Here is a 22,072-nt window from a genome sequence, read left to right on the forward strand (position 1 = left end):
TGCCGTAATCCAAGTCAGCATCATCTTTTCCCTTCACTCAACTGCTTTTATATCATTCTCTTCTCATCATTGATAGTAAAGGGTTCTTTTTAAAAAGAACAAATTGTCTACAAGGCCTTATTCTAATTATTCTACTTTATGCCACCCTCTCCAGACTCATCTTGTATCCCTCTCTACCTCTGTGAACCCCAGTTTCACTAGATTTCTCCCTTCTGTCACAAGGTTATGTTGATGTTGTCCCTTTACCTGGAATGCTCACTCTCTTTTTACTCCTTAACCCTTTTCACCTAAAAAACTTCTACTCACCCATCAGAACCCAGCTACACTATCACTTTCTCTGATAAGCCTTCCTTAACATGAATTCAGGTAACTTTGTAATATGCTCTATAAAATCTCTTTTCTTTCCTTCAGTTTATGATTAGATATTCATAACTATTCTTATTTATTATATGTCTCCATCACTAGAATGTAATTCATTTATTTTAGCATACTATTTTATCCCCAGATACTAGCAGAGTACATAAAATAGGTGCTCGATAAATACAAGATAAATGAATGAATAAAGATAATAACAGGGATTTGGCTATTGTAAACATCTGAAGTTTCCTTGTGCATAAATAACTCAAATTTTCTTAGCTCCACATTTATCTGTCTTCTTCCACTAACTTACTGGTAAATGAAATAAAAACAGCAGTTATTTCCCCTATTAACTACTATTAACTGATAAGCTGGTACTAGTTATTGTGTGGTGTGTGTGTGTGTGCCTGTGTGTGTGTGTATGAATTAAAGCAATTCTCACACTAGGCAGACTTGCAGTTTATTAGTCATTATGTACTCTTGCTACTTATAAGCAAGAAATTTATTATTTGTATTTCTAAACTTAAACTCACAATAGATACTATCAAAGCTTTTCAATTGTAGCTTAATCTTGAAAATTTGTTTACAAATTAACTTCAAAACATATTTGCTAATGCTAGTAAGTGGATGCCTTTTATTAGTAGAAAACGAAATGCACAATTATCATCCTTGCCAAATAAAATCCAGCTTTTTCATGCTTAAACAAATTTATGAACAGTCTTGGAAGCAATCCATTATTCGCCACATTTGAACAGTATTCACCAGAGAATATTAATCACTTACATGGTGTGATTTTAAAATTAATTCATAGAATTCATTCAGTTGATTCTTGATTTTGCATATGGTATCTCTTTTTGCACTATAAAATTAATAGAGAAAAGTATGTAGATGTTTTTTATTATTCTAACTACTTTGTTTAAAAAACATTTTAGACTTTTAAATAATTTTCACATTAGACTCTATGTTTTGGGATTTTTACTGAAAAATTTAAAACAAGTATTATTACTCAATGACATTGTCTGGTCCAGATTCAAATTTTGTCATTGACCAAGTACTTCAGGATTGGGAACACATAACACCAAGATACTGTCAAAACATCTAAATAACTCATTTTGATTCTCAGTCAGTTGGGAAGAGCAATTCAGCATTTACACATGCATTGAAAAACTTTCTCTAATATTGCCAGCGTCTAGATATGTAGACAAGTAAATTAGCCAAATGTATGTATCTCTTCACTGATTAAATTGTATATGCAAACAAAATAATATCTTGCTCATGGTTTATCAAGTCAACATTTATCAAGACTCTTTAGAGTGGCAATCTTTAGATTACTAAGCCAAATCAATGTTTGCTGTCTAGGAAATGGCAAGCCATGGGTAAGACAACAATGAAAACAAATAACCAAAATACAAGGTGATAAATATTACAATGAGGTGTGCAAAGAAGCACTAGGAGTAGTACAATACTCTGAGGAAGGAAAAACTATCAACTTGAGTTGAAGAAAGGCTTTATTGAGCAACTCATGTCTGAGATCTCAAAAGAGCTATAGAATTTCATTGGATTTCAGATATAAGGACAAACAAAAGTTTAGCATGATTAGGCACTAGCAGATTGTTTTATGTGGGCTGAGCAGAGTATATGTGTGTGGAGATATTGCAAAATGCTTAAGAACACAAAGTGTGGAACCAGTTGGCCTGAGTTCATTCCTCTGTCCTGCCACACCCTAAGGAAGATTTTTGTTTGTCAACATCTGTATGCCTTATTTTCCTAATATGTAAAATGACGATGAGTTCCAAATCTTAGGATTATTCTGATGTTTAAATGGACAAATACATGTAAAGTGTGAAGTGCAATTCCTGGAGCATTTTAAGGGTTCAATAAATATTTGCTAATGATGATGCTATTACTACAACTAATAATGATCAATCCCATATACATTAGAGAAAATGAGGCTAGAAGAATTGATGGGAACTGGGTGGTGAAGGTGTTCAGCTGCCAGAGGTTGAGGTGGTCAAGTAGGACAAAGAAGTAAACTTAAAGTAACAATCAAGCCTTTATTCACTCACTGGAAGAACACATGAGAAAGGCTCCCCAGAGTTCCATATTTCCCTATGGAACTGCACTGGGTGAGAATCAGACAACTCATAGCACAGATGCGGGATTCATCTCAGTACTGAGGAGTTCCCAATCAAAGCCTCCTGCCTTTCACAGACTCTGGAGGCTAGGGGCAGAAAGTGGAAGAAAGGAAGGGATAGGAGTTGAAAATTACTAAGTCAGAGTTGAGAAAAGTGCCTCAACCCATGCCCCCAATAAGGAATGTTCCAAATGGAAGCTCCTGAGCTCCTGATTGCAACTCCCTCCAGAAAGTTCCAATGCTTTGACTGTGCATCACATCTAACATGGCGAGGCACCCTTCCCCAGGAGTCTTGCCAGGCAAATCCTTGAAATTGCCTACAGTTGGGCCTGAAAGATCACACAGAGGATTTTGGCCTGCAACCAGGCTCCTCAGAAGGAACTGTGATTGTTTCCAGAGAAGTTTAGATTTAGCAGTGAAAAGTCACTTCAAACTTTAAAATAGGGAGTGATGAGAATAGAATTGTGCCATAGAACAGTCACCTTGGCAATGGTGTGGAAATCAATGCTGAGGGGATGCGATGTCTAGCAGAATGTCAGAGGTCTCTTGGAGAAGTCCCTGAGCGGGATTTGAGTCTGAACCATGCGAGGGGCACTGGGTGAATATTGGTGCCTTCAACTCAGATTAGGATCATGAGGCTGCCGGAAAGGAAGAGAAAGTTTGAAAGTGAAACAGATGTTTTGAAGTTATGGTGTCAGTGGGATCACCAAAGTGAAAACCCTCCATAGGCAGAATACTCACATGAACTCAGGTCAGGAGTCCCAGGTAAAGAAACAAACGTAAACATTGCTGATATTATAAGAACTTCACATTAACAATGAGAAGTTGAAGTCACTATAGTTAGTACTGCTAAAAATAAAAGCCTCTTTTCTTCTAAATATTAACCCAGCCTTGAATGACCTATGTAAGTTAGGTGTATTCATTGCAAACAAAAAACCTCATATAAATTATATAAGATGATCTTAGAGCATTTTCAACCTAAACACTAATCAAGAATTACTAGGTGGCACAATGGTGATTACTGTGTACATTTTCTTTGTGGTAAACAATTTTCATCAGCAAGGCATGTATATGTGTGTATATTTTTTTTTTATCTTTGCCAAACTATTTCTTTTGGTTTTATTAATCTTTTTTTTTTTTTTTTTTTTTTTTTTTTTTTTGTTTGAGACGGAGTCTCGCTCTGTCACCCAGGCTGGAGTGCTGTGGCCCGATCTCAGCTCACTGCAAGCTCCGCCTCCCGGGTTCACGCCATTCTCCTGCCTCAGCCTCCCGGGTAGCTGGGACTACAGGTGCCGCCACGTCGCCCGGCTAGTTTTTTGTAGTTTTTAGTAGAGACGGGGTTTCACCGTGTTAGCCAGGATGGTCTCGATCTCCTGACCTCGTGATCCGCCTGTCTCGGCCTCCCAAAGTGCTGGGATTACAGGCTTGAACCACCGCGCCCGGCGGTTTTATTAATCTTAATATATGTTCCCACGACATCTCTTCTTGAAAGAGAGAAACACAACTAACTTATGCATGAAACTGGAAAACCATCAATGAAATCATGCATGACAACTGTAGTGGACTCTGTTGCTGCCTGAGCCAGGTTGCCTTTACTGAGTTGGAAGCCCTATCATCAGCTGCTCTTAGTGTTATATGCTAACAGTTTATAGCTGTCGCATTTTCTGAAGCACACCACTCTGCAGACTTGAAGCCACTTCACTGGGAGGTTACCCAGCTTCAGTCCCACCCCAGCATGGGTCACCCACAGCCAATAATTGTCATAAGGATGACAAAAAGCAGACTTACACTCCACAGCTCCCCGTGAGGCCAGGCTGAGGCTAGACTCTAGTTGAGACCACATCTTTGCTTAGAGCCTCCCTCTGTCCTCTCCTGTTGCCTTCATCCTCTTTCTTCGGAGTACACACACCCAAATATCACATGCACCTGAACCCCTATCTCATGCTCTGTTTTGAAGATGACTGTAGAAGTCATATATTGGAAGAGAAGGTCAGGTTCAGGGTGGGATAAATAAACATTTTTTTAAAATACAGAAGTGATGACTCAGTCATTTATGTGGCTCTTAGTCTCTAGGCAACCATAGTGAAAAGTGAAACATTTATCAGGACTTGGTTCTCATTAGTAATGATGAGAAAGTGCTTCCAGGTCTCAAGAAAACAGAGCCTTTTCATAACTGAATTCTAATAATGCAGTTTTACATTTGGCTTCACATAGGTAACAGAGAGCAATGAAGGATTCCATTTGGAATATTTTTCAGGTAGGATCCTGAAAAGGTTGAGAAAGACACAAAGATATACAGGATGCATCAAAATTATGTAGCTGTGGTTTAGGCTGGAGGGATTTCAAGTTTTTCACTTAGCTTATGCACTTCAACAGAAGCAAAGTGAAACAAGTAGGGGAAGCCAATCATGAAATGGCTAAATTAGTGAAGTTCAATCATATATAAACTACGACTGGGGGAGAGTGATTAATAGCTAAATGCAAAACACAACTTGGAAAAATATCACTTGGCTTACAACTAAATCAGAGTTTCTTAATCTCTATTCTATTGATATTTTGGAGTGGATAATTATTTGTTGTAGGAGTTATCCTGTACACTGTAGAATGTTTGGTAGTAGTAGTGGCTTCTACCCACTAGATGCTAGTAGTACCCTCCAAGACGTGGTAGCCAAAAATGTCTCCAGATATTGCCAGATGTTCCCTGCGGGGGGACTCACACCTAGTTTAGCACCACTGAAGTAAACTATTATATATGTTGTGTAAGGAGTTAAGCAATGTCAACCAAGAGGAAGTTACATGCTCCAGGAATATAAATGGGTGAGTATTTGATTAAACATATGCAGCTGAGAGATACTCATGAACTAAGACATACCGTTAGAGAATTGGTTCAGGTCAAAAATTAGTTCAAATCAAAATAATGAGATCGACAAATGAAGGAAGCTAGCTAAGTTGCCTGCAGTTTCATTGACTTGACTTGACTCAATTCAAGGGCTAAACAGAGAGTTTCCTTGATTATGATCAGATTGAATGAAATTAAACCCTTTTCTGATACTGTGGTCCAAAATTACATTGCCTCATCCATGGGCAAGAGTTGGAACCAAGGGAAGTGGTCAGATAGTAAGCAGTTCCATCTGCTGTGTTTGCGTTTTGGAGTTAAATAGCCTAGGAGTAAACTTTTCTTAAAACCCGTTTACCCAAGAATCATGTAATTCCTCTTTGAGACTTTCCACGTGTGTTACCTGAAGAAGCCTGCTGCAATGGCATAGTCTCCCTGAAATGGTCTTAATCTCATCTGAATTCAAGTAGCAATTTTCTTCAGCAAAATGAGGCTCTTTAAGTTTCAGAAGGGAAATAAAAAACACATTTCCTATTAATTTGTAAATTCTCTCGCCATGGCAAAGCTGAATTATAAAGGCTTAACATTCGCAGCATGATAACTTCTTACAACCAGCTATGGAACATGATCAACATTACAATGAAGGACATACATTTCATGAATTATTATGGCAGTGGGTTTTAGCCAAAAAATATCTATTTAATCACATACTGATATATTTCTGCCAATCAGGTGCAGCAATGCCCTCTGCACATTGCAGGAAATGCACTGAAAATCAAAGATTGGGAATGTTTTTGACTTCTATGTTCTATTTAGCCAAGTGAATCTGGGCTCTCCCTTATTTCTCTAAATTGACCGCTTTGAAATTGTTACTTAACTAGGTGAATCTGATCTCTTGTTGAAGTTACTGTGAACTATCAAAAATCTCTATGACAGCCATTCCCAAAAATATTCAGGGAAACATTATCCTTTTAGATTCTTTGGAGAAAGAAAGAATGTTTTGTGGTCAAAAAATTTGGAATACACTGTACCCTACACCTACCACTACCACCCTACACCTACCACCTACCACTAACACCAACAGGTTTTAAAGGTTTTGAGAAGTCCTACAGCGAGGAATCTGATAGCACAGTATTACCCTAAAACATGGCACAATAGTCTGTATTAACTCCAAAACTTGGCCAGTTAGACATCTGTTATCGCACAAAGATTCAAAGGATCAGGACTCTGGGAATGGCTTAGCTGGATATCCTGGCTTAGACTCTTGCACGTGGTTGTAGTCAAGCTGTTGGCCAGGTCTGCAATCATATGAAGGCTTGAATGGGGACAGAAAGATCTATTTCAAAGATGGCTTACTCACATGGATGTTGGCCAGAGAGCTCAGTTCTTTACCATACATATGCAAGTCTCCACAGTACTGCCCCAGTGTCCTCGTAACATGGCAGCTGGCTTCCCACAGAGTAAGTGATCTGAGAAAGAGAGAGCAAGGAGGAAGCCAGAGTGCTTTTTATGATCTAGTTTGTGAAGTCACACATACTCACTTCCACTTTTACTCTTAAAAGTGAACCACTAAGTCAAGTTTATAATCGAAGAGTAAGCAAGTAGGAAGTACACAGATACACAGATCTGTTAGACATGAATACTCTTGATTAAAACAATTAAACCTCATTCTACATTCAAGAAAATTACATGTGGTTGCAGATGTAAGTTCAAACTCTTGATAACACAAGCCAATAAAATAATTTTGGGGTAGACTATTACTCTCAGATAATTCATAATCCATCCTGTGTAGTTAAATGTAAATCTCACAAAAGCAAAGAAAACCTGGTTATTAGAGATGTAGGTTATATTGGCTCTCAAAGGGGAAATGCATTCTATGTTGCTGAATATTTAAGTATGCCTTTATTACATATCATATATATATATGTTATATATATCATATATATATGCCACAATTCCTTTTTGCCCAATGTAAATAACAAGTGGTGTGTCAATGGCCATAAGAGACTGGGAAGAAATTGATATGCACCTTAAGGATCAAGTTTGTCAAATCTGTTGTAGATGCAAATATTATATGTCACTCTTTTCCATCTTTCAGACAAATATGTGACAATGGCTCTTAACAAAGAAGATCAAGAATGATTAACTTAATTTTTGTTTGGATGAGTTTGCTCAGTTGGGCAGAGCAGAGTAGTGATGACAATGGAAATGCTCCCAGTGCCAGAGAGTTGCCTTCTGTTTCATAGGTGCACTCTAGAGTTCCTGGCTAGTCATTTTTCAGATGTTTGCTTAGAATAATTAAGAAATGATGTGAGAGAATATGGATAGCTCAATAAAAACTACATATCAAAGCAAGTCATAACTGCAGATAAAACAGAAACACTGATTTTATATATTGCTTATACTTTAAAAAGTTGATAAATTAATCACCCCATATTTTAATGTGTCTGATGTACCATACCATACCAAAAATGTAAGCAGAAAATTGCTCCAAGCTCTCAGAACGTATCCCAGAACCTCAGATTTTTCCATTTGTTTGAACACAAAGTACTGGTTTTTGTGGGATGGATGTCACACATCAAGCTTTAAGGCAAATGTGTTCAAGAATCAGATCTGCTCTAATATCATTTTTGCAATAACACACACCCAGGTTTAAATGGAATTTCTTTAAGATATATGCACATAGAATACAAGATTATAAATGGTATATGTCATCAGAGTTAAGAAGAAACCACTAGATTTGGAGGAGGTAAGAGTTCATTCATCTCAAGGTTCCCTGAAGCTCTCATGGAGGAGCTAATATGTGAGATGTAGTCAGCAAAGGTAATGGGATTCTGAGATAAAGGAAATAGGGAATGTTTGTGGGGTATTTTACTTCCCACCTTTTTCTTCTCTCCATTCCATGGATCGTCATATCAGGTTGTGTCTATCTCCTTACTAGTGGATAAATGTCAAATTTGGGGTTCTCTGAGAATCAGATATGAAAACAAGGCTAGATAGGCAAGAGATTTATTTGAGGAAATACTTACATTAGTTTCCCAAAGTTCTCATAACAAAATAATCACAAACTGAGTGACTTAAAACAACAGACATTTACCCTCTCACACTTCTGGAGTCTGGAAGTCTGAAATTAAGGTGTTAATTAAGCAGGGCCATGCTCCCTCCGGGGCCTCTAGGGGAGGATTCTTCCTCGTCTTTTCCAGGTTCCAGTAGCCCCAGGCATTCATTCCTTGATTTGTGGTATTGTAACTCCAATCTCCGCCTCTGTCTTCACATGGGTTTCTTCCCTCTATGTTTTTCAAATTTCTCTTTTCTTTTTAATTAATTTATTTTTTTTAAAAAATTTCACTTTAAGTTCTGGGATCATGTGCTGAAAGTGCAGGTTTGTTACATAGGTATACACGTGCCATGGTAGTTTGCTGCACCTATCAACTCATCATCCTGGTTTTAAGCCCCACATGCATTAGGTATTTGTCCTAATGCTCTCCCTCCCCTTTCACTCCCCGCTCTAACAGGCCGAGGTGTGTGATGTTCCCTTTCCTGTGTCCGTGTGTTCTCATTGTTCAACTCTCACTTATGAGTGAGAACATGCAGTATTTGGTCCTACTGGATGAAGGGCCCATCCTAATGACCACATCTTAATTTGATTGTATCTGCAAAGACCCAGTTTCCAAATAAGGTCATATTCACAGGTATCAGGGGTTAGAATTTGAAAATATCTTTTGAGGGGACACAGTTCAATCCATAATAATACTTATGAAGTGTGAATGGGGAGAGAGAGAAATATTGAAGGAGAGTCTTCTTTCTGCAGTGCAGTGTGATCCCCACGAAAGGAGGGAAGAAGGACAGATTGGGTAGGAAGAAACTCAGATAACAATACATTTCTGAGAAAGTTCTGCTCAGGCCGATGAGGAATCCCCAAACAAAGTTCACCATTAAATGAATTCCGCATCAGGAATAAATGTTCTAGTTCTAGCACCCCCACCCCCCATGTTCAGATACTGGCTTGAAACAGCCTGGTAGAAGCGTAGCCTGGCATGAATGAAACCCAAAAGGTGAGAGCTAGAGGCTATTAATCAGTTATGCTTGCTCCTCACAGCAGTTTCTATTAAAGGCAGATCAGAGCAGGGCAAATCTATGACCACCACAGTATGCTTTTGCAAACACACTTGCTCAGTAGCTATGAGTCGCTTTTCCTGAGAGGCAACTTAGAAGAAGTGGGGTAATAGGATGACCTATGACCCTCATCGTTGCAGTTGGGCTTGGGGTTGCAACTTGTACTTGTTGTCTCTTTAATCCACTATTCATGTTAAATTTCCCTCAACCTCAGCAGATCTTTGTGCCTTACCTGATGGCATGGTTCAAACCTTTATTCCTGAAGGCACCAAATCCTTGATAGTTATATCCATCTCACACTGGGTTTTGCTCATATCCATTTACAGTCACATGGGATGAGTACCAAGAGACCCACAACTGAATCACTTGGGTTCCAAACTCATCACTTTCTGCCTCCACTGTGTAAAAGCCATCCAATGTTCTTCTGGTGATTACAGTCAATAATCCTCACTAAAATAGTGTCTCTTGTTCTCATCTGCTGCACATTGGACACAGAGTTCAAATTGCCCTGACACCAACCAAAGCTTGTAGTCCAACAGGACCCTTGTGTTCCTTGTAAGGGCATACGTCCTACCCCTTCCATGGGGACCAGGATATACAACTTTGCAGAGCTCAGATACAGGAAGCAGAACGTTTCCCAGTGAACCATTGTAAATGATGGAAAGTGGAACCACATCTCGCATCCCTTGGTTCCCAGACACAAGTATCCTTCCTACTGGGGACACCATATAGAGGCCTTAACTTAATGGATATACTGCATCCCGAAGGATAACACCTCATTTTCAAAAATTATTTCCCCCAAAGCTGGTTCTTTAGCTGTACTTTCAATCATTGTTTCAGGACTTATAAGACCAGCTGTTTCTGAATGGTCTGGCACGTTATACAAGTTGATGTCATGGGCATGAGCCCACTCCCATCCGTTTGTCACTGGGAAGTGGTTTCCTTGCTCAGATGTTACATTAGGTAATATCCCATGCCTATGGATCTGGCATTCTGTAAGTCCCTGGATAGTGGTGCTTGCTGAGGTTTTGTAAGCAGAAATGGTAAACCCATACTCAGAGTAGTTATCTATACTTATGAGGACAAACTGCTGGCATTTCAGTGATGGCATGGAAGGGGCTCAATGTAGTCAACTTGTAACCAGGTGGCCAGTTGGTCTTCTTGATGAATAGTGCCATATTGGGAGTTCAATGTTAGTCTCTGCTGCTGGCAGAGACTTTCGGAAGCAGCAGTAGCTAGATTGGCTTTTAAAAGTGTGAGGCCCTCAACCAAAGCTGTCATTGTAGAAATCTTGCATTGAGCAGCAAAGGTCTGGTCCCACTATACCTACCATGTTCAGCTGCTGCCTAGGGGCTGTCCTACAGAAGCACAGGTGTGAACAATATAGTAGAGCTAAAGGTTCATAAGCTAAAAGGGGTTCAACAGTTAAATATCAAATAGCAAATTTTCTTGAAGGGAGATCTGAATGAGGCAGTTCTGTGACTGCCACAAGGACTTTATGCCACATGGCCTGTAGGGTAGTAGGCAGAGGACAAGAGGACAAGCACAAATAAAGATGGCAGATGGCTCCTTGTTCCTTGGTTTTGCTGGTGAACACCAATACCTGGAGCACCATATCTCAGCACTAACAACCTCTTCACCCTGTTCCCATCTGGAGATTGCCTACTTCAACAGCCTCTGCTGGCCTGAGAGACTTCCCGGAATTTATAATTTTTTTATTTTCCTAGATTTTCAGTGATTGACTGAGTCGAATATAGTTAATAGGCCACGTCTACCCCCATTCTTAGACAAACCCAGAACTTTCCCATTTTTATTTCGACCTTGCCTTACTCCTGATCCCACGTAGACTCATATCTACTATCTGTGACCAAAAGGATATTTGTGACAAAGGAAGTAATTTGGTATGGCTTGAGGGAGAAAGTGAGTGATAAAAATGTAAGGGTAAGTTGAAGTTAGGTTGTGGACACTCCGAGGCTGAGGTCCTTTGGCTTTCATTCTATTTATAAAGTCATGAAATATTAATAATGGTTTCAGTAAATAAAAAAAAAATCATCATACCACAGGCAAGGAATTATCATTGCACCTCACTTAGAAGTAAAAGTAGAAATGATGTCTCCCACTCTTTAAAAGAATATTAAGTTTGAAATAAAATGTGCATCCTTTCCTTATTCACTATTTTTTTAAAGTGCATCAGAGTGAATATCTCTGTGTGATTCTTTGCAGGGTTTTGCTTCTGCTACCAAGAATCATCTCTGCAGGTAAACCTAGTTTACTCAGTTTTGTTGTCCAATTTCAATAAAAGAATTATTTACCTTCCAGATCCCAAGGAACTAGATTTTTAGGTAAGAAAGAACATCAAGGGCCGGGCGCGGTGGCTCAAGCCTGTAATCCCAGCACTTTGGGAGGCCGAGACGGGCGGATCACGAGGTCAGGAGATCGAGACCATCCTGGCTAACCCGGTGAAACCCTGTCTCTACTAAAAAATAAAAAAACCAGCCGGGCGAGGTGGCGGGCGCCTGTAGTCCCAGCTACTCCGGAGGCTGAGGCAGGAGAATGGCGTAAACCTGGGAGGCGGAGCTTGCAGTGAGCTGAGATCCGGCCACTGCACTCCAGCCCAGGAGACAGAGCCAGACTCTGTCTCAAAAAAAAAAAAAGAAAGAACATCAAAAAATGTATCAGGACTGACCAAAAGGCAAGGAAGACTCTGGCATAGCCTATGGCTGATGCACAGGTACAGGCAATCTTCCATTATGCTTTAAACTAATCTATATGTCTAATGTTTCTGAAACTAGATTAGACGCAATCATCTCAAATAAGTTAGTATAATTACAGCACATTCAATTACATCTACTCAGAAGCCATACTTCTTTCTTTGATCAATTAAAGTTAGTAAAGGGAGATGTTAATTAGTGCAAGCCCTCTGAGATGAAGAATATGAAGATTGATACAGCCTAGAATATTAGTGGTTTCAAATGTTTCATTTGCCCCAAAGTATTTTTCCCATTGGTCTTCTAAAGGACTTGTCTTTTGAAAATCCCATCAGAAGTAAAACGCATTTTTTAAAGAGACATGAATATTACTCCAGTGTTTACAAAGTCATCTCACTTCTGGGATATTATCCCAAGGAAATAATTTTAAGATGGAAAAACATCTTCAAATACAAAAATGTTTTAGGAGTGTAGATATGTAACCAGATTCTCTAATCATCATTAGAGAAGAAGAACTAATGGGGTCACCTTGATTAGTAAGAACTTGAAGTTGGGGTCTTTTCCTTACCGCTGGCAAATGTTCATCTCACAGGTATTTCTTGGCATCTTTAGAGGTGTCTCTCATTTTCCCACAAATAGTGGGTGTTGCTCCTGCATTTCTTAGGCACTGCTATCTCCCTTTTCCCATTAGATGGTACTGCTGTTATGAAACACACCAGATCTGTGAATCTTCACTGCTGAAGCCGTGCCACTGTTGGTTGCAAAATGATGGTAAATATCCCAAAGCAGGTTTGCTTTGTGACCTTAATACTTTACTGAGAAATTGAGTAAAAACAAAATTACATTCATTTTTACTTGCAGCCCTTTGCCTCTCATATACAGAAAGGAGTCTATGTGCTGAACTGGGTATATATAGATTTTAAATGGCAACCACCATGCTGAACTGAAAGTTAATGTTTCTGATCCCGGAATTTGGTTGCTGTGCTAACATCTAAAATCATCACACTGTGCCTCCTTCCAGCACCCCCTCTCCAGACAGGCTTCTGTTGGGCACAGAACGGCAGTTAGCAAGACGTGTCTAGAGCTGTCTAAATTTCAGCTGAGGCTCAAAGTTTAATCTCTGCTATGTTTTTATTACCAAAACTAAAATCAAACTGAGTATCAGTAAATTATAAGAGAATAATCAATCAAACATGAATATTAAAAATGTTAAGTATTAAAACATTGCAAATGTATGAGAAATATATAAAACCATATAGACTTTCATGTTAAATATAAAAATATGATGCACTACATGTGTTTTTATATGGTTGATGATTATAGAGTGATATGTCAAGGTGAAGGGTTATAGGGTATATGTCATTGTATGGTAATTTAAAAAATCATTATTTAGCAATCACAACTCATGTATGCAGAGATTATAGTCATAAGCATATCTGAAAAAACAACATATTAAAACTAGACAATTCCCCCAAGTTATAGTAAGGAGCAGAGACAAACATGTATAGTAACCCACTGACACTTTAAAAGCACAATGAAAGTCAGATAAAATCCCAAGGGAAAGGGAAAGCAATTTTCCTGTGAAATTCTGTCAGAGACTGAAAGCAATTCAGGTCTCGAGAATGACGGGTGGCCCAGATGGGAGACCACAATAGGTGATGGCCCTGGAGGAGCAGGAATCTTGACCACAAGGGAAATGATTTGTTCATGGAAGGAGGGCACATCATGACGGTACCTTAGTTCCGTTTTCATTTTCCTTTGAGTTGACCTGAACTATAATATTTCTTTCTTCCTAGAGTGTCATAAGGGGCCTTATTCAGAAGCTAAAGCAAACTTCTAAAATTGCATTGCATTTTGGGCTTGGTCTGAACTCTAAACTCTCAGAGTTTCTCAATGCTTTCATCCTTTTTTTAAAAACCTGTGTGCTCATTACATCTGTACGGCATATGGAAATTATGTTATTACATTTAATAAATGACATGAGAGCAACCACAAAAGTCCGACTTAAGTCACACTCTCCCATAAATGTTCCGGTAAGAGTAAGAGGCCAATTCCTAATAACATCTCTAATTAACTGGAAAAACTCATTTTTGCTTATTGAGATCCAGAGTTGCAATACATTCTTATATATTTCTGAAATCTGAAGAAGTAATTTAAAGTTGGTCCAAGGCTGTTGAATCAAATGTTAGCAAGTTGAACGTAAGTACAGTGATTAAATGTTAATAATCCTATCTTAAAATGAAAGGAGACATCCTTAATGGAATGCTCTGGAATGAGCCGTAAGAGCTTAGTGGCAGATACCTGTAATCCCAGCACTTTGGGATCATGCCACTGCACTCCAGCCCGGGTGACAAGAGCGAGACTCTGTCTCAAGAAAAAACAAAAGAAAAAAACCTTAGTAATGACCCCTCAAACCTCACCTAAAGAACAAAACCAAGATTGGGTTTCCTGACTATACTCCATGGATCACTGGGAAAAAGAGATGTTTATATTTAAGGCTTCCAGCGAGGAAGGGAAGAAGCTCATAGACAATTTTGGTCTACTGATATATGTTCCTTGATGAACGGAGATGGAAATACCTTCTAATCTACTCACAGAAGATACGTTTTCTTTTACTGGGAGTTTATATATGGCTTGTACAACATATTTTCTTTGAGTATTGAATTATAATTCCCCAAATACAGCACTTTTTTTTTTCACTTTCATCATCCATTATGCCCAGTGGCTTAAACTTTTTACATATGGAGTGTAAATTTGTGTGTGTGTGGAGCAGGGGTTAGGGTGAGAGGGAGATAGGTCAGGGAGGAAAGGAGAAACTAGTCTAGCGATATGTCAGGGAAGGTTGTGACATGAGTTTGTAATTTTTATTAGAGTTGAGATGCTTTGGAAGGGATCTGCACCAGGGTACCTTGTCCTCAAATGCCCACTGGGTTGAGTATTTTCCCAAAGTTTACCAATGGCGTCAGATTCTACAAGTCAAGTTCAGCCATACCCTGGGTATCTGCAGATAGTCTTGCCTCTCCACACCCAGGATTACGTTCTCATCATTATAATAGCTAGCATCATAAAAATAACCATTTAATACCTAAACTGCACACAGAGAATCACATACCGGAACCAGATCTGTCAGACTATATAAAGAGGCTGGTTTTCCCACTTTACTAAGTTGCATCCCAGAAAGCCCTACAGCCTGTATTCACACAGTTCCCATGGTAGATTATTGTCTCATTGGTTGTCAGCAATACCTGTCTTATAAAAATGCTTCGGGGAATTTGTCTGAGAAACACCAGTTGCTTCCTGAGCCAAGATTCCTGTTCGTTCAGAAAATCATTGACTGAGTTAGGAGGGCAGCTCCTGCTCTTCCAGATTACGTAAGGACCAGTCAACACAGACAGGGTGGAGATGCTTTACGGCCATTTCTTTAATCCTACCCTACATCAAGAAGGAGCCTACGTTTCAACCTCAGCCTAACTTCCCAGGCTATTATTTATTTATTTATTTTTATTTTTTATTTTATTTATTTATTTATTTTTTTGAGACAGAGTCTCATTGTTGCCCAGGCTGCTGGAGTGTGGTGGTGTGATCTAAGCTCACTGCAAATTCCAGATCCCCAGTTCAAGTGATTCTCTTGCTTCAGACTCCTGAGATTACAGGTATCTGCCACCACACCTGGCTAATTTTTCCATTTTTAGTAGAGACGGCGTTTTGCCATGTTGGCCAGGCTGGTCTCGAACTCCAGACCTGAAGTGATCCACCTGCCTTAGCCTCCCAAAGTGCTGGGATTACGGGCATAAGCCACCGTGCCTGCCTGTTTCTTTAAAAAGATAAAAAACAAAAATCCCAAGTCTATGTTGCCACTATTGGTACTCCAAGGTGCATGTTTGGGGAACAGTAAAGTGTGCATCTTCTTCCTCCTGCAAACACACTGTCACTCTTAACCCACCCCCTCACCATAAAAGCAAAACAAAAACACCCTGGCAGCAGGAATAGAGGAGGTAGAATCATTTCAAGATTCCAAGTATACTGGAGGCCAGAATAGGTATATACTCAGATTGCTATAACAGAATAAATGAGGTATTTCTTCAAATTAAAATGACATCAGAGTAACATCTATTTGATAGCAAGTAGCAGTATCTTCTTTGCTGACTTTTTATGTAAACTCTTTATTTCATGCATGTACAAGGCATACCCTTGGTGGCTCAGTAAGCTAACATCATAAATATCTTTTAACTGGTGAGTATTTCTATATACTAAACGGTTGAAAGAGGCTTCAAACCTAGCAGTGATTGTATTTTGACTGTTCGAAGGATTCAAATGTAATGGCACAACATAACTTCAGGACACAGAATGGAAGTTAGAACAAGTTCAGGCTGTCTGCATGCAATAAACTAACTCCCAGCCCTTTCAATTGTTAAGAGACAGTCTGTCCTATTAAGTGGACCTCGTCAAAGGGTTTAACAAAGAAGTCACTTCCTGAAGGAGAATATCTATATTATGCCTGAAATACTGATGTTTAAGCAATATTCATTACATTGAATTGAATTCAGTGTCCCTTGCAAAATTACTATTTCTTTTAGTCTAGAATATTTGTCTAGTGATAATCTTTGCTGAAATTTGCACATTTCACATTGGCGTAGAGAAATGTATATGAAGTTGAACTCGAGAACTATTTATATTGGAATAGAAAGTGCCCTAGTCTTGGTTCTAGTCCTAATCCTGACACTATCTGACTGTGTGATGATAAGTAACAAGAGCTACAGTTTCCCCATCCTGCAAATATAGGGCTGGGACCAAATAATATCTTTAAGATAAATATTTCTGATTTTATTATGGTTTTAGGGTCAGGGTAACTTCTTTTGAAATCTTCTGAGCCAAATAATTCATCTAACATATTGAAAAGTAGAAATGGAAATGGAAAAAGACCAAGGGCACACCAGCTAAGTCATTCAGAGAGGAAAATTAGCACAGACTCATATTTCCAGTAGAAGGAATGAGTGCTTAGTTTTTCTGGACACCAGAGAATAACTCAGTTACTCTTATTTTCAACCTTATTTCGCTATAGCAGAATCCTTTCATTCAAGGTTGAGAGAGGAAGGTCCAGGGCATGCTGGCCATTAATATTTGAGACAAAAGGTGTCATGGCATTTGTTCGATTTCGAGAGGCATTTCATTCAGTGGAGACTGTAAACATGTTTGACATGTCTTAATTGTCACTTTGCTATGGAAGATCTTTAGAAAGCAGGCCGGCATGCTGCCAAGTGGAATATTTGTTTCTCTGATTTCCCATATAGTAACTATTTATCTGTCTCCAAGGCAATTCTAACTGTAATGTCTCAGAAGCAGATTAGAAGCTTAGAGTCAGGAAAGACTGAAAACCCTATTGGACCCAAGTGATCAACTGGCTGTCAGGGAATAAATACGGGCAAAAACAAAACAGATGAGAGATGTTAACATCCAGTGAATACAGATGGAATTGCTAGCTGGTTCTTGATTATTAACATATAATTTTTCCCAGAATGTACATATTTCAGCTAATGTTGTTTAATCTCTACTGAGACATTTTCTTTTCTTATGGTAATTATTACGCAAAAATGTGGTTGAATGTTGCAGTCTTGCATTTCCAGCAAAGACCAACCTTGAGTACACTGACGTAGGTTAGCAATTTTGTAGAAAATGCATTTTAAATGTCATTTCCCAGTGTTTTAATCAAAATTTAAATTATATTCCAAACATATTGAAGAAGCTCACAGTAAAAGAAACATGTAATAGGAAAACAACATTATTATCAACATTCAATTTCACATACAAGGAGTTTGCATTCTAAGTTGCAGACTTGTGTGTACAATGTTATTCCTTTGACCAATTGTACAAATTTTTGAATTGGCTGCCTGGGGAGACTGGAATGTGTTTACTTGTTTCCCTCTGTACACAAAGGGAAACAGTAAGTTTTATTGGGCATGTGTTATATATTAGGCACCATCATAAATTTTATAAATACTGACATTTAATCATAAGGTTTAAGCATTGATTGAGGTAAGAATCAACTTTATGCAGGTTAACTAGTCATAGGCTGGTAAGAATTGTACTTTTCAGTTTTTATTTCTCATTAATTCTGTACATATATATTTATAGTTTATCTGAAATTTAGACTTTTAAAGTAATATGAATGGGAAGAAGAGACATAGCGTGAAGCATTCATAAGATGGATTTATTTAAGGTCCTTCCCTGGGTCTGTTATAATGTCAATTTGCCAGTTTTCTGTATTTGATCCTGCCAGCTGTTCCTCAATTTCCCCTTATTGTACAGATGCATGCTACTTCAAACTCACCCTCGTGACCACCCTGAAGCCAACCTATTTCTTGTACCCAAATTTCTTTTAATAACCAGAGGGTAAGCAGAAAGAGGCTAAGCATATATTGTCAACCAAGCTAAGGGTGACTTTTTGGGAGACAAAACTGCAGATACGTCCAAGATCTCTATGTCTATGCACCACACTGGCAACCTCACAGAATTTCTTGAAGCAGGGTGATGCATACCAGCTTCTGAGTGTTAAGAGGAGGCCATCATGATTTTGCTCCCTGGGTTTGTACTTAATGACCCCTGCTGGTGGCAACTCTCACAACCCTAAGTGAAGTGCAAGTTGAAGAACAAGTTTGTAGCATGTTTCAGAGTGGAGGAATATGTACCGAAGTTAGGAACTGCCTTTCTCATCATATTTTTTTTACTCTTTACAAATAAGACATTCAGTTAAGAAAGCATGTACTGTAAACTCTTTACTGGAGAACAGACTTAAAAATACACAGCAATTATTTTTCTGGAGTCCCTCCACAAAAGGGTAGTTTCTGAACTGAAAACCGTTGTCATAGAGGGTCTCCTCATAGAGTGGGGGAGACCCCAGTTTGGATACAGGAGACAATGTTAGAGATTTAGTATTATTTGGCCATTGCTGTTCCCTTAATGTATCACTTCAAAGAGAAAGGAAATGGATTGTATATACATCATATGTTTGAATGTATGATTATAACTTAATCTAAAATCATTCCAAGTTACACATTACATAGAGATTCAAAATGAACTATTATGCTCTGGTACTAGTGTTACATTCTTCCTTTAATTTAATGTATTCACAAATAATCACTCATTTTCAGTTTGCATTTTGGAGGACCTCAGCAGTCTTATTGTTAGCATGTGCTTAGACACCCAGATTTCCAGACAAATTCTCTATTCCAAACTATGTTTAGTCTGAGGTTTGAGTCTGGAAAATGAGCTAGCTACTGTCCCCTCTTTCCTCTCTAATTTGTTTAAGCTTACTGTCTCCAAAGGCGTCTGTGTCCTTAAGGGTTGTCACTTACTTGCTGCCCTGCCAGGTGCCCTGCAATACACATCCCTGCAATACATGTCCACAGTGAATTGTAAAGCAATTTAAATCTTTATACAACCTTGTGTGAAAGGCCAAAGAGAGGAATTTTGTCATGTTGTGTGGCAAAACTAAGTAAAAACCTTCACATCCACTTATTTCCTCAAAAATCTATTTTTTAATCACGTCTGACAGTTTTCTCAAACCTTCCATTCCCCCAATTTTTTCTCTCCACAAACTCTCCTAATTTCTCCTTATGTGCTTCTTTCTCGGCTTGTCTGATATATCTACTCTTTGTCTTCTTTCAACTGTTCTCTCTGCTTCCTTTCTTTTTCTTTATTTTACTTTAGGTTTTGGGTTACATGTGTAGAGCGTGCAGTTTTGTTACATAGGTATTCATGTGCCTTGGTGGTTTGTTGCACACATCAACCCGTCACCTACATTAGGCATTTCTCCTAATGTTATCCCTCCCCACCCCTTCTACCCCCTGACAGGCCCCAGTGTGTGATGTTCCCCTCCGTGTCCACGTGTTCTCATTGTTAAACTCCCATTTATGAGTGAGAACATGCAGTATTTTGTTTTCTGATCTTGTGATAGTTTGCTGAGAATGGTTTCCAGCTTCATCCATGTCCCTGCAAAGGTCATGAACTCATCCTTTTTATGGCTGTATAGTATTCCATGGTGTATATCTGCCACATTTTCTTAATCCAGTCTATCACTGATGGACATTTGGGTTGGTTCCAAGTCTTCACTATTGTGAGTAGTGCCGCAATAAACATACGTGTGCATGTGTCTTTATCTTAGAATGATTTATAATCCTTTGAGCATATGCCAGGTAATGGGATTGCTGGTCAAATGATATTTCTGGTTCTAGATCCCTGAGGAATCGCCACACTGTCTTCCACAATGGTTGAACTAATTTACACTCCCTCCAACAGTGTAAAAGCGTTCCTATTTTTCCACAGCCTCTCCAGCATCTGTTGTTTCCTACTTTCTAATGATCGCCATTCTAACTGGCGTGAGATGGTATCTCATTGTGGTTTTGATTTGCATTTCTTTAATGGCCAGTGATGATGAGCATTTTTTCATATGTCTGTTGGCTGCATAAATGTCTTCTTTTGAGAAGTGTCTGTTCATATCCTTTGCCCATTTTTTGATGTTTTTGGGTTTTTTTTTTTTGTAAATTTGCTTAAGTTCTTTGGAGATTCTGGATATTAGTCCTTTGTCAGATGGATAAATTGCAAAAACTTTCTCCCATTCTGTAGGTTGCCTGTTCACTCTAATGATAGTTTCTTTTGCTGTGCAGAAGCTCTTTAGTTTAATTTGATCCCATTTGTCAATGTTGGCTTTTGTTGCCATGGCTTTTGGTGTTTTAGACATGAAGACCGTGAGACAAGAACAGTATCTGTGCTGGAGATCCTTGGGCTCAGACCCTCATGACTTTCCTTGGGTAGGGGAGAAAATTCCCTGACCTCCTGTGCTTCCTGGGTGAGGAGATGCCTCACCCTGCTTCGGTTTGCCCTCCATGGGCTGCACCCACTGTCCAACCAGTCCCAATGAGATGAACCAGATACCTCAGTGGAAATGCAGAAATCACAGCCTTCTGTGTCGATCTTCCTGAGAGCTGCAGACCAGTGCTGTTTCTATTCGGCCATCTTGAATCTGCCCCACCCCATCCCCTGCCCGATTGTTTTCTAATACACATCAGTGTAGACTTTCTAAGGCTTTGTATTAGTAGGAGTCCAGTCAAGGAACAAAGCTAGAACAGAGAGAATTTGTTAACTATAAATAAATTATTGACCAAGAAAATGAAAGGATAAAAAGAGAAATTCAAGATATCATAGAGAAGCCATCATAAGAAGGGCCTACCTTCTTATGATAGGTGTTGGAATCATTAAAACTTAGTAACTTAAAGGAGGGGTCCCACATGGCTGAAACTCTTACCTTTGAGGACAAGGTACTGCTTAGCAGGTGCTGGGATCCTTAAGGGATAGCATAATTAAGCTGGTTCTGAAAATCTTTAAAATGCTGTAAACTGAGTTCAGGCACTGATCTAGAAAGGAACTCTCTCTCTGGGATGAAAAAATCTTGCTGAGGTGCCTTTGACAGGCATTACAAACAAACAAATAGCTCACAGAAAGTAGAGAGGAAGGAACAAGACTCTTGCTCCACTTCTTCCAATTTTATAATCTACTTTTAGAAACCCCTACTGGCAGAGCTTAACATAGAGCCAGGTGGCAAAGCAGGACGTGAATTACTGAGACCCATGTACAGGGTCATAAAGCAGATTATACAAGTGTGTATTTGAAGTTAAAAGGGAGTAGCTTAAAAACTGGCCCAGTCCTCTCCCTTTGACTACTTAGCTTTCATATAAAGTCTTCTACACATATTGACACTTTTCTACAATAACAACAAAAGATGTTGTTCCTGCCTAAGGCAATGCAACTATCTATCTAACAAATGAAGACATTATTATACTGTCCCCAAAATGAGAAGCCCCCAAGCTTAATAGTACAAATCATGTATTGTATCCTGCGAAATAGAACCCTATGGCTTTCAAGGTG

Source organism: Piliocolobus tephrosceles, chromosome 1 (assembly GCF_002776525.5).
Source record: "Piliocolobus tephrosceles isolate RC106 chromosome 1, ASM277652v3, whole genome shotgun sequence".
NCBI lineage: Eukaryota > Metazoa > Chordata > Mammalia > Primates > Cercopithecidae > Piliocolobus > Piliocolobus tephrosceles.